Genomic DNA, 10128 nt, shown 5'->3' with positions numbered 1-10128 from the left:
GTTTTGCAGACGTTAAGATAGTGATCACTTATCACGCATGCACGTAGCTCGGGGATAAGGGGAGGGAGGGGGAGGAGGATTACAGATCGGACAATTCCCACTACCCCTTAATCAACAATAAAAAAAAAATTATTTTTCTTTCCTGGAACTATCATACTTTATTTCATTTTTTGTGAAGAATCTACATATTTACACGCATGTTTTTTTTCGCTTCAAGACAACTGTCCTAATAGAATTAGAGGGTTTTTTCTTTTGTGAAAAATAATTCATCGTTGTCTTTGGATGACTGCTTCATTGGAAATTACTCGAATGAACAATTTTGAAATTTAAAATGATCAGGAATGGTTTGGTTAGCAGGAAATAAATATTTTGCGTGTTCGGAATCGCTTGTATTACATTGATTTTTTCTGTCATTAACCTCTTTATAAAATGTTTGTTCCCTCTTTATCTATCTCTATTAACATGTTCACATGTATGTTTATTTGCATATAGAGGTATGCACATGAAACCAGGTGGCATTCAAACTTTCAGCCTTCCTTCGTTAGAAGAAAAAAAAAACATGCTTCTGACAAAATCTTTCAATTAGTTCTCACTAATATTCTATGGAAAGGAAGGGGTGCAGAACCTCCTAAAAGGACAACTTTCCTAAGAAACCTTTGTCCACACCCTCTTTGCGAGACCTTTCACTAGTGACACCTTTCTTGCTCTCAGCAGCCCTGCCTCCCTCTTAGGAAGTTAGCCACAGAGAAGGACATCTTAACCAGGGTGATCTGGGGGAGGGTTGAAGGCTCTCTTAAAAGGATGTCCTCCTTAGGAAGCTTTGCCACCAGTGTCCACCCTTTTGATGTGGCATTACTTCCGGGATGTTTCCCGGCTTATCAGAAGCCCTGCCTCCCTTCTTAGAAAGCACTCCGGGAGGATGGTCTCTCTTCTGGGAGAGGAACTTTAAGCAAAGATTCCCTTGCTTGGGAAGCCATAACCCCAAACTCCTTCGTGACATCTTCCTCTGGGGATGCCTCTCAGCCTGGCAGGAGCCCTGCCAAGAGGAAGTCCTCCCTCAAGGGCACCCTAACTCCCTCTAAGGAGACATTTCAAGGGTGTTCTACCATAAGCCTTGGCCACAACTTCTGAGGTGGGGCCCACTTCCTGAGATTTTTCCCAGTCTGGCTGGAGACTTAATTCCCTTCCTTCTGTGAATTCTATATGTTCGTATACAAAAGTGTCCCAGGGGAATGGATGGAGATCCTCCTCAAAGGATCTTCTCCTTGGGACATCTTGCAGTATAGGATCTCATTGATAAGGCCCTTCTACAGGGATGCTTTTTGGCCTGGCAGAGACCCTACCATTTCCGTAAGAAGGCTTAACCCTATGAAGGACCTTCTTGATGAGGTTGTCTCTTAGGTAAGAGATAGAGGCCCTCCTTAAGGGATGCCTTCCCTTTGAGGCTTTAGTCTCCAACCCTGTGGTGAGGCCCCCTACAAGGATGTTTCGTTAGAGGAGGCTTGCATCACTCCATGGAAGGGATTTCCAAAGGAAGGTATTCTTTGCAAGGGTGGCCTGACTCCCTTTGGGACTGTATCCCGGGGGGAGTGGTTAGGGATCGTCCTCAAGGGGAGGCCCTCACATGGTGATACTTCCTGGCCAGCATAAGCACTACCTCCCTCTCAAGGAGGGAGCCCTTCTGGAGGACCTTCTTGGCAGGTGGTGACCTGGCTCATGGGATGGCATCCAGGAGGAGAGGTGCTGAAGAATTCCCTCAGAGTATGCCTTCCTTAGACAGCCTTGTCCTCCAACTTTGTCATAAGCACCTTTTCTGGGGATGCCTCCGGGCCTGGAAGGAGCTCCGCTCACCTGCTGGGGATACAGCCCCAGGGGGAGACCTTCTTATCGGTGGTTCACCGGATTCCTTTGGAAAGTCATCCCAGGGTGGGGGGAGGGGTTAGAAACCCTCCTTAAGGATTGCCGTCCCTGTGGAAACTTGGTCTCCACATTCAAGGTGAGGCCCTTGTCTGGGATTTACTTGCCGACATGGCAAGAACCCTGCCTTCCTCCTGGTAAAGTTCTCACTAGGAGGGTCTCCTTGCTAGAACTCCCTAGTTCGCTCTGGAAATGTATCCCAGGGAGACGGTTTGCTAACCAGTCTGTGTAGTGTTACATGTTGTTACGAACACATTTCCAATATATGCCTCATAAAGGGCATTGGAACCATAATTCTAGATATTAATCCCACGAAGAATGAATCTAAGGGGGCCTATACACGCTCACTCCAAACGTTAGTTAGACCGTCAAACTAGAGGTCTGCAAGCCAGTTTGAGGGTGTATGGGGGTAGTTTGTACTGAAAGACTGGCCTGTGGTGTGAAATCACTGACTGACGTGATTACCGGAAAAATAGCTTTCAGTACTGTAGTACTGACAACCTCCTTCATTGTGTGTCGGGAGGCTTGAAGCGTAGTTTCAGTTTGGCCTAACATTTCGAGAGTGCAGTTGTCTGTGAATATATATATATATATATATATATATATATATATATATATATATATATATATATATATATATATATATATATATATATCAATGGATTTATATACATATGATTATGTGAAGCTTAATGATAAAAATGTTTGGTCAGCTATTATTATATATGTTTTATATGTAGTTCTTCAATTAAAAATAAATATTTGTTTTTGGTTTGAAACTTGTTTACCTTCAAATATTCCTTCCGCAGTGAAGTCCATATTGCTTTGGACATTTCAGGTATAATTTTCCCCAGTGATTGGGCAAAATAATGGTGGTGAACTTTAAATCCTCGTAACTTCGTCCAATTGCGACGAATCTCAGTGTGGCTATCAACCTTTCATGGGATGATATGGATTTTCTCATACAGGCATCTTTTTTTTTAAGGGTTTTATCATGGAGAGCAATTCCAAAAAATTCTCATGGTCCATTCTAAGATAATTAAATTAGTCGCCTTTCTCAAATAATAATTCTGACAGAATGTTCATGTGAGATAGCTTTTGTCTTTTCAACAACCAGTCTTTTGTCCATTTTTTTCTCGTTTGCGTTTCTTTTTAGTTAACATCATTACAACACACCAGCTGTGCTCAAAGTGTCTCCATATCTTCTGGCGTAAGAGGAGTGGCCATGGCTGTTCTCTCACCACACAATCACAAGAACTGAGGCTATACCTCAAGCCCGAAGTGAATAGTGTGTGGATGGGACAGCAGTTCTTCAGTCTTTCAGTTCACTCCAACTGACAGTTTGGAGTGAGCGTGTATGAGGGCCCTAGGGAATCTGCCGGCTTTTGGGATACTTCAGTCTTTAAAAGACGCTCTAGAGTTCCTAAAGCTTGCGTAATGTTAATGATTAGAGCCCCTTGGCTCGACTTCAAATGGATCTCATTCCTCAAATGGAAAGTCCTTTAAAAATATTATTTAAATTTAATCAAGGCCTTCATATCAAAGGTTTCAAAGTATACCTCCATGGAAAGTGCCAGGACAATCACTAAGTTCTAGGGCCAGGTAGGTATTCATGCACAGGTTTACCTGTCAGTCCATCGAAACTGACGTTAAAACATACGTGTGGACGACAGTTTGTGGGCAGAGACAGAACGTTCACTCACCAAAACTGATGAACTGATGGAATTACCTAAAGTTCTTTCAACCGACTGTCAAGTGATCGCACGTGTGGACGGGTAACCAACGATTTTCTGACAGTTCGCCACTGGTTTTCTCCTGGGAAGGATTTCAGCCACTCATTTCATTGTTAGACTCTGCGGTTCTATTTGTAGGCCGTTGCTTTATCGTGGTTGTGAGTCCAAATCACATAATAAATAAAAACTATTTCCATGTGATAAATACAATTTGGTATAAGCCTAGGCCAGTGTCCTGCCTTTTTATGAAAGTAGGCTTCACAGTCCATTTCATAACAGAACCAACCCTCAGGTCTAATTTATCCTTATTCATTATTTATTGTATGAGAATAGACATCTTTCAACAGGCAAATTTAGACCATAATTTTTTTCGTCTTTTTGCTTCCATCATAATTTGAAGTGAATTACCATAGCAGCAACTCCTTATCATCCAGCGGAGTTTCCATCGCTGCCATATAGTTGTTGCCACGGTACTTTGACTCTGGGCTAGGCGAGAAATGAGGGCACTGATCTCGAGTTGATTGTCCCACTGACAGTTCTACTCTTTACGTGTGGACGCTCATCCGTCGAACGGTTGTAGAGGCCTAGAGGCGTTTACTGGTTTGTGATAAACGGCGGGTTTTTCCACTGCTTTTACTTTTAGTCCATAATAGGAAAACATGTGTTGTAAATCAAAATATTCTCTAACAAGTTTTGTAAAGAAATAGGTACCAGAAAAATATTCTGCGAATTCCTTTAAAGTTTTCGGAAATCTCGATTTTACGTGCAATGTTCCGTATCTTACTTTGAAGAAATCTTTATGCCCCGACGTCAAATTTAATTAGACAATCTGGAGCCCCTTTTACTTTGAGGCTGCCTCATTATTAGGGCTTTCAAACATACTTCTTGCGTTTATTAATTATTGTTGTAATATCTTCATTTAAGAAATCAATAAGATATATATTTATCTGTCTAAAGAGGGATATCTAGCTGTGTGTGTGTGCGAGAGAGAGACAGACAGACAGACAGAGAGAGACAGAGAGAGAACAATTAGTAGCTAAAGCTAAAAAAAATATTATTTTAAATTTATTCTATACACACGCGCGGGCATATACTTAACACACACACCCACTCACACACAAATATATATATATATATATATATATATATATATATATATATATATTATATATACATATGCATATATATATATATATATATATATATATATATATATATATATATATATATATTATATATATATGTATATATATATATATATATATATATATATATATATATATATATTATATTTGCATTGTTCCGTGTCGTGACTATTTGGCGCTCCTCCCTCCCCAAAAGAAAACTTGGCTACGCCCTCGTTATCGCCTTGTACTTATCGGGCATTTCAACAACACGGTTCACTGATAACACCTGTACTTACAAAACTAGTCGCTTACGATATCTTTATCATTGACAGTACCCAGTAAACCAGGAATGAAAATGTTTCACAGTTCACACTAACCGGTAGCTGTGGTACTAACCACAACAAAAAGTCTAATGTCTATCCCAATGGGGGAGACTGCCAATCTTAGGATAGGATATACCTAATCCTGTTACTAAGTCTTGCCTACGTGACATAACTTCTTTAATATCACAAAATCTACAACCCCTAAATCATCCTAACTCTTTGTTCAGTTATCTCAGGCCCTATTCATATCTGACGCTGTTGATAGACAGTCTCCTTGCAAAGTACTCGAGCCTCAAAAGGAATGAAACTTCAATGAGTTCTGAGATAGAACTTCGTCGTTAGCTCTAAAAACTCTATGTATTAAACGCAAAAACCCTGTTTACTAGTCTTATTCATGGTATTATGAACCAAACTTTGCTTACAAATCTAAATTCAATTGCTTCTAGGCTAAAACCTAGTCTCCCAGTCTAAATAATCTCCTTACTCTGGACTATATCATCTAAAAGTCTAAAATCTCTTCGTACTGTAGGATGAAATTGTGCCCCCAAATCCAACAATGCGTTGCAATCTGAGATTAGACTTTGTTCCGAAAAGTTAAAAGTCGCATTCTAAGATAAAACTGTTTCCAGTCCTGATCATTCGTCGTTTTCGGACTTAAAACTACATTTACGTAACGGATGTTTAAATCTGAGCCTGAAACTCCGTCATATTCCTCCCTAAAGAGTGCACTATCTTCATAAAAGGAACACCGTGAGACCTGCTGGAGCTGATGATGGTATCAGTATTAATCAAAAATAAGTTGCTGAAGGCATGAAAGGTTGAAAATCCTGATTCTCAACCAACAGAGATCAGAACCAGTAATGAACAGAGTGAAAGGGAAATTTTCTTTGAAGGCAATGAACATCTATTCCAAACAAAACGCGGGAAAATCAAGTCTTGATAACTTTGTCTCAGAACTGTTAAAATCAGAAGAGGTGAAAGAAGAAATCGGTTAAAAAATCCAGGTGACGGAATGAGAAAGAACAAGAAAAGAAGACTTGACACATCCGTAGAAATTGTCAAGTTTATCGTCGAGCAAAAATTTTATGAGTACAGAAAAATAAATGGCAAAAGATAAACATACATAATTCAATTTGTCACAAAAGCTGAATTTAGTTTATGAAAAGAATCCTTTTCTATAATGAACTGTTTCTTTTCTCCCTTATTACAAGTCTTCTTCTCGTCTCTGTACATCGGAAGTAGTCAGAAGAATGTTTTTAGACCTGCAAGATGTCGATTTTTATTTTTCATGAGTCTTACAGTTTTCACGTACACGCATTCCAAGATTATTACAGAAACTCAATTGTTGCACTCGAGTTAGCAAACACAGATTCAAAAGTTGCGGGTTTTATCGTCATTTTTCCAACATTTAGTCATACCCGAAAGGATGACCTAATTTTTCTATATGAGGCATTTGTTTATTAAATATATATATATATATATATATATATATATATATATATATAATATATATATATATATATACATATATATATATATATATATATATATAATATAATATATCTACTATATGTGTGTGTGTGTGTGTATATATGTGTGTGTGTTATACAGAAATGTTTTATATATATATAATATATATATATATATATATATATATATATAATATATATATATATAGATAGAGAGAGCGAGAGAGAAGAGAGAGAGAGGAGCAGAGAGAGAGACGAGAGAGAGAGAGAGAGAGGACTGGCTAAATAAAAACCTCTCTTAAACGTACCTCTCTAAAAACATACGAATATCACTATCCTCTTCCGAAAAACATGCAATGTCTACGAGTCCTGAAGCGGATGACGGTTGCTAGATGACGACTGAGCATCAAGGAACAAGTGAGAGAAAATTCTTCCAGTGGAACGGGATCATTTCATTCTAGCTCTCTCCCAAACCTTTCTTGAAACCCTTCTGTTTACCAGGAAACATATTTCGTTTATGTAATCTACAAGGAGGATAGTCTCTTTTTAATTAATAAGACTTTAAGAATTACAACTTCTGAAACTTTTGTGATAATTAAGTACCTAATCTAATATGACCTAAGTTCTAATTGCCACCCTTCTTTTCTAGGAAACATATTCCGCTCATGTAATATACAAGGAGGCTAGTCTTCATTATTGTTATTATTATTATTATTATTATTATTATTATTATTATATTATTATTATTATTATTATTATTATTATTATTATTAACGAGAGTTTTTAAAAATGACAAATTCTGATACTATTATGATAATTAATTGCCTAATCTAATGTGCCTTAGGGTCTAACGGCCACTTGAACAATACTTTATAAATTACGGTCGTTATCATCGCTGTTTTGTCAGCTGGCTTGTTCATTGTTCTTTCATTTCCTTATTTGATCTTACAGACAGATCAGTTTTGTTCCTTAAGTAGCATCATTCTCTCTCTCTCTCTCTCTCTCTCTCTCTCTCTCTCTCTCTCTCTGTATATTTAAGTGAAAGTTCATGCCTAACGACAGTTTAAGTTGTCCGTCGAGGGATAGTTACTTTACAACCGAATGGAATGAAAATGAATAGTTTAGATAACTTGAGCCATATTTTTCGTTTGATCAGAAGGAAAAGATGTACCAAGTTTTAACGCGCTGATTAGTTTGTGTAAAATCTGGATCAATGGTAGCCATTGTTAGTCAACACAGTTGTAACTATTTCAAAAAGATGGGAAAGTAAATGGAACAAGGGAAAATATATATAAACGATGTATCAAGTATAAAAGATTACTAAAGCATTTTCGTTAAAGTAAAAATAACTTTTTACGTATGTGATATTATAGTAAGTAATACTACAATATTACTGACGCGTATTACACAAGAAAGCTTGAAGGCTCTTAGTAGAATTCCCCTGTAAGATTTATGTCATGGGGCTAATTGAGAGAGAGAGAGAGAATTAAATAAACAATACTACAATTTTTCTGACGCATAATACAGAAGAAAGCTTGAAGCCTCTTCGCGGAATTCCCCTGAAGGATTTAGATGTCACGGGGCAAATTGAGAGAGAGGAGAGAGAGAAAATTTACTTGACAAAGAAGATCCCGGACACCTCCTCCTGCTGACAGAAGATGGAAATAACTAGGATATTGTTCCTTCCAAAAGAGCAAAACGCCACAAATGATAATTGAATCGCATAATATTTTGATTTCATAGGAAATGGTTTCGTAAAACGCCAAACAACGTTAGATGAATCCGTATCAGCGAAGTGAAGCCCAGATAACACACGACGGCGCATCTGCCAAGACAAAGGGGCATCAGGGTAAGTGTTTTTCGTGCGGCTGTAAATGTCAACGATTTTCTGACATTTATTTTGAATGTTGGTGGCTGAGGCCCCTCGCGTTTCCCGCCTTATCGCCCGGGCTTTGGAGGACAGATCAGGCCGGGCACATTTCTCGTTTCACGGAGCAGGGAAAAATGTAGACTTTCATTTCTTTCTGTCGCTCTTTCTCACATAACACCTTATCTCTCGGTGTCATGGGCATGACGCAAGGTGTTTCGAAATGTGCCACAAGTATGAAGTGAATCTTAGAGAGCGTGGGAAGAAGAAAAAAGCAACTCTGGCTGTTTTTCCACGGAAATCTGTCTTAAGGAAGAACAACATTCTTGAAATTTTATATCCAAAATGACATTTGTATTTTCCATCTTCAGGCCACAATGAAGTTATTCCGTAAAAAGTATAACAACTACATAACAAATTGCCATAACTAAAGTTACATAACAAACATTTTGTAGCATTGAATCTTATATAGATTAGGCCTACATATCTAGACTGCTTGTATGCATCGAATGCATTTTGACTCGTGATGGACTTACTGCCTCAGATGTGCAGTATTCATTTCACTCCACCAATTCGAAATATATTCTTATTTTCTGAAAAAAGAAGACTGTTCCAACGTATTTAGTCGCTGTGTCTCAAACTTTGAAAAAAATCTTTGAGTTAGAATATTAGAAATTTAAAGTTCTGAACAATTTTCTTCAGAATTCTTGAAACCTCAGATTATTGCAGCCACATTTCCTTCTTGATATTATGTGCATAACAACTTTCATTTCAATAACAATGCCTCTATTAATATCCCTGATAGCATCAATTTAACTGTCGACAGAAATGCAGCCATTAATATTCATTACCAAGAATCTTCTGCAAAAATGAAAAGAGAAATACTGGTCACTTAACATCGCCTTGTGGGCGATGAACCGCCAGAAGACCAATGCGTCGTATCAGGTCGAGATAAAGAGGACAACGTTGACGATGGCTGTCTGCGCTTTACGAATTTGCTGGGAATATGAAAGATACAACAGATCCCTATACAATATTTTATAGTGCGTGTAGAGCAGTGGTTCTTAACCCGGGGGCGTGCCTCCCTTGGGGGGCGTCAGCAGTTTCCAGGGGAGGCGCGAGTCCTAGGGGAAAATAAAAGAAAAGTCTGTAATTATATTTTTTATTCTCTTAACCGAGGAACTAATATTCAGAAGTTTATGAAAAAATGCAAAAGTATCGCCTTATAACGTTACTTTCCTAGAGTCTACTACTCTAGTCAGGCTCGCTAGGCTGACCATGTTTTGTAATTATTGCTCCCTTCCTATCCCTCGAAACCCCTTCCCTCTTTTTTTTTTTTTTTTAATTTTGGAGGGAATTTTACTCATAGATGGAAGGGGAGCGTGAAAGAAATGACCAACTCTTAGAAGGGGCGGGGTAATAAAAAGGTTAAGAACCACTGCTTATAGTACATGTAGAGCAATGTCATAACTTCCAGGGAAGCATATTTGGACAATAGCTAGACTATAGGAGCGCAGGTCTTTAACTTAATTCAGTAATTGTTGGTGTTAAGAAAATATACGTAAGTTGTACTATAAGTTTCTTCAGTAATTCTAACAACCAAATAGCACAGATAACAATGGAATTTCGATACGCCACACCTTGAGATTGTATAGTTATTAAGTGGAAATTTACCAGACCTCTTTTATGTAC

This window comes from Macrobrachium nipponense, chromosome 6 (genome assembly GCF_015104395.2).
Source record: "Macrobrachium nipponense isolate FS-2020 chromosome 6, ASM1510439v2, whole genome shotgun sequence".
NCBI classification, from domain to species: Eukaryota; Metazoa; Arthropoda; class Malacostraca; order Decapoda; family Palaemonidae; genus Macrobrachium; species Macrobrachium nipponense.
Note: the sequence above shows the minus strand (reverse complement) of the source record.